This window comes from Bombus impatiens, unplaced genomic scaffold (assembly GCF_000188095.3).
Source record: "Bombus impatiens unplaced genomic scaffold, BIMP_2.2 scf_0166, whole genome shotgun sequence".
In the NCBI taxonomy this organism is placed as follows: domain Eukaryota; kingdom Metazoa; phylum Arthropoda; class Insecta; order Hymenoptera; family Apidae; genus Bombus; species Bombus impatiens.
Window position 1 is genome coordinate 404773 of NT_176585.1, and position 4935 is coordinate 409707.

The following is a 4935-nucleotide window of genomic DNA, read 5'->3' on the forward strand; positions in this document are numbered from 1 at the left end:
CGCGACTCGGGCCAAAGCGGAATCGTCACCCCCGCGCCCCACCATACCGTGTCCACCACCCTTATCGGCCACGGGGTGGTAACAGTGGCGGAGATACCACATACATCACCCTACACTAATCTTTTTTTCTAATATTATTTATATCGAAAGAAGTACTCAATTTTGAATTCGAAGAACTCAATTTGAAGAAACCAATATTATGGAAGATTATTAACTATCAATTGCACGTATCATTTCCTAGTTTCCCGGCTGAAATGTAAGAGCACAATCTACAAGTTAAAAGAATCAAATTTGTGAGATAAAGTTTGGTTATAAACGCGTCGTAAAAAGAATTAAAAGAAATAAATACCGAGCAGGACTGTTGTTTGTTGGTTTTGCGAAAGTTTATCGACGACGAATTAGTGAATGGTATCGTTTAGAAGACAAACGATAGAACTAATTGAGGATATTCGTGCAAAAATACTATATAATGATTCGCATATGTATGATTCGTATAAATTTAAATACCAGCTGCCATTTACAATGCTTGATCGTATTCATAAATTTATTTATTTACTCCGTCGAAATACGAGCTCGTACGAATGTCCGCACTCTATTAACGAGTCTCTGAATTCGAATATTTTACAAGCAGATTTTGTCGAAAGTTAATATAATAATAGTTTCAATGGCCGATCAGCAATCGGTGTGATAAACACGATAATCAGCTTGTATAAATGATTAGCTTAATTAATCAGGATCGATTTGACGAAGAAATATTAAATACTCTTTAGAAGCTGTACGTTTATCAATTTGTTAATTACCTAATAATTCCAAATTAATTACCTAATTGAACACCATAGAATTTTCATTTAGAATAACTCGACTCGTAATCTTCGCTATGATAAAACGAAGGCAGAACGAAACATAACACGACACAAGTAAGCGTTGTAAAAGCATACGTAAAGTGCGCTACATATGTTTCACTGTACTTTTGCGTTCTCGGTGCTGTGGGTATAAACCATTCGAAGTTTATTGTAAAATCTTGAAGGTTCTTAAGGTTTCAAAACTCGGCCGCAAAAGTATAAGTAAGCTGGAACTAAACTAACTTTCCGCCGGGGAGTTCAACTTAAAATTAAAGTTTAAAGACTTATAACTTCCCCTAACGTGCCGCTGCTTGATCCCATGGGCGAGGATAGTTAACTCAATAGCTTACTATCTCTAAAACGTATGAGAGCAGCGAACTCTCTCTACTCCTATTTTCCCGTCATAAAGTTATAACAATATCGTGTACCGTGTACATAATAAATTCACGATATTCTGAATAATTAACGGATCGAACAATGGTCGGATATAAACAACCGAAACCGGTACAAATAATAATTTTCTGGACTCCATAAGTCCCGAATAATATTGAATGCTTCTGCATTTGTTTGTTAAACAATCGGTATTCAGTAAACACAATGTACTTTAAAAACAATCAACACCGCGTATTTGCGATTAATTTGCGAAAACATTTACATTCGTCCCCCCTCGTGTTTTCTCATCACATTTTCGTTCTTTTTTCTCCGATCAGAAGTGATAGACACGAATATATGGCACGATGTTTTATCGTCTACCGCTAAATATTCGTTATATCGGAGTATTGCGACTGTATTCCGCGAAACAAAGTTAGTTAATACGCGATGCCAGCAGGTGCAACTGCAGAACGATGGGACCATGACGACGAGGAAAAGGTTGTCTAATGGAAACGGAGCGAGAACCAACGAAATAACGATTGTCGTTTTCGACGGTGATAGTTATTGTTCTACTTGGGTCGGGGTTAAAAAAAGCCAAAAGCAAGAAAAGAGAATCGAAAAAATAGAGGGGCGAGACCGGTCACAATAACGAGGACACTGACCTACATCCATTCGTCTCTGTCCGTTCTTTCGTTCGAAGAATTACACTTTATACGACGTTATACTAAAAGACATCAATTTTCACACTGTGCTACGTCCCCCTTGCCGTGGTTAAGACACTCTCTCACTTTTCAAATAAAATAGAGAGAAAGGTGCAATTGTTATCGAAGTAATAAAAGTCCAGCGGTGGAAGATTGTAAAATTTTCGCATAGAGGAAATAAATAATGTACGTCGAGTGACGATCAAAGTTATCGCGAATTCAATGAATTACGACGGTTCTACGTATTACGATTTCGTTCGATCAAAGATTTTACGGCTCGAGGAATGATCGCAAGGGAGAAACGTTACGAGGAAATTATTTCTTAGATTCGCAAGCACAATGGCGATGAACCTTGAGAATAGAAGAAAAGAGCTGTCGATTAATTCTTATTGTCAGGGTCAGGCAGGCTTACAGGAAAATATAACATCTCCGGATGACCATCTGACCTGTACTCGTCCCAACTGAAGACTGGATATCAGCACTTCCACTTCGGAGGGACAATTGGCCGACTAGTCATCCGTTCTAACCATTCGGGCCCAATCCGATTTGTACAAGATGGTCGTTTAGAGACGTTTCTTATTAAGGACCTTCCTTGTTTCTTTTTCCTCCTATGGTTCTCTTCCTTCAATTTCACGATTCAAACAGTAATTTCAATTTTCGAACATCATTGTCTTTAAATTTGATTTTCTTGCATCTTGCTAATAGATGTGTTAGTAATGGATCCTTAAAAATTCGTTAAAATTACCATTTCTCATATACATGTGGGTATGTAGATTGTTGCAAGAGTGAGACAATCAAATGTGTTTAATTTGAATAAAGAATATTATGATAAATAAATCTACTGACTAAATGTTTGAAATCACTTTCATAGTTATACTGAATTTCGTTGCGATTTTATCGTTAATATAATCTAAATTCAACTTCTTCCGACTACGATACATTTTTGGTTACAGAATTTTCCTGAGACGACAGAATTCTAAATTGACATCCCTTTTTAAATTCTTCGGATCTATGGAACATATTGTGATTCCAAACTTTTGATTCACAATTCATATATAAACCTTAGTATAACACGTTACAGGAATGAAATTTAAAATTACACAAAATCTTATGAGAAGGGTGCATTATCCTTATGACAAGAATTCTTCATGACACAAATTCCTCTACTAAATTTATTAATATGTAAATAAAATATAAATTCTAAATTTCTAATTATTGCCTTGTAATTTTAATGCGCCAGGACTTGAAACTATATTACTTTCGTTCGACGTTGCGATAATTCTCTATTAACAAATAATGCAAGATCGATGAGTACTGTCTTAAACTGGAAGGAAAGTGGATCCGTTACGCCGCCATTTGCTTGAGCTCTAATTAGAATGCATGCCCAGGACCGTACAAGAGAATATTGTATGCACGATTGTACAGCGCATCGTGCGAGCATCCTTCGACGGCGCGAATCTAGATTGAGAGGAAATTAATTAAGATGGCACTGCCCGGGATCAAACCACCCCTTTTCGCACCCCCCTACCTACCGACTTGAGCAGGAACATTCCATGCATAGCTTGCGGTTACATCTCAGGCTGCTACATCACCAAATCCGCCCCTTCCACCTCCTTGTACCCTTTACCCCACGTCGACACCATTGCCCTGCTCGTACCCCTAAACTGTACATAATATATTCGTGGCAGCAGGTACATTCACGCACCTTTAGATATACACTATGATATTACATTTACAGAATTTCAATAACAATAACCAACACCATTTCATTATCTTCCACAGTCATTCTACCCTATACTCTATACAATGCTATTCAAAGTAAAATGTCAATTATGATTATCACTGAAATTAGTTAATGTGTTAATTACGTCTTTTATTTAAGATAAAGTGTGACAAGATTTCAGTGTAAGATTAGTACGGTCTATGTAGATGAAGAGCTGTTTTATTAATTAATACAGAAACATATATAGAATTACTTAGTTAGTTTACTACCCATGACACTGTAAATAGCGAACTTAGATTTCATAGGAACCAGAAAAAATAGAAGGTGGTGGTTGAAATTAATAAGGCAGATTCAGAAGAAAGGAAGAAAAATGATAAATTCGAGGAAGTAATTGTTTCTAGGTGAAGTGTTGTTCTAGGCGAGGAAAAGAAGGAAACTAACAAGGCGAAATTCCCCGCCGGTCGAAGGCATCGCAGGAAAATTTTAATTGGCATCATTAGACTCAAGCGAATAATTAGCACTTGAACGATCGAGGGTTTAATAGCGGGTCGGGAGTACGGTCTTTAGGGTCTTTTCACAGCTTCGGTTGCGAAGCGCTTCTATGGATACGTTTACCCTAAACGGAGCAACGAACTTCCTATCGTTGCTTATTAATATCCAACATTCAGAAACTCTCAAACGAACGCGCCTCCCGAACTTCGATGTTCTCACCTCGTTGCAAAATCTAAATGTATTTCGATGTGTCAACATCATTCGTATAATTGACATTTTTTTCTTCAGCCAATATCCCTGTTCGATCGTGATAAAAGTTAGATAATACATGATTCAACGTGTAGCGAAGAACAGAACTGTTCGTATAATTGGAACGTAAAAATAACAAGAGCAATATTTTCTATAGTATCTAACAAAATTTAATACTTTCTATATTGTTATTGAAGATATTCAAACATACAGTTGCTCACGAAAATACTCGAATACTTGTAGACACTTGCAAAACAGTAGACAAAATGACAACTTTAGTAACGTGGAGTGGATCATTCGATTTTAAAATTGCTTTGTGTGAAGTAAATGTATCTGTTATCTGTATAGTAGTTTCGTACGTACAGAATGGGCTCCGGTCCACAGGCGAATAATTTCAATTAAATTATATATTTCCTAATGAATGTCATACGTTTCGTTGCTACGTTTCATCAGAGAGTGTACGTCCCACGATCGTTGTCCCAAGTTCCATCTTAAATGAAACAACGCCGTCTTGAGTACCAAGAAAGCTATACTCGCAGGTAACAATGTTGTTATA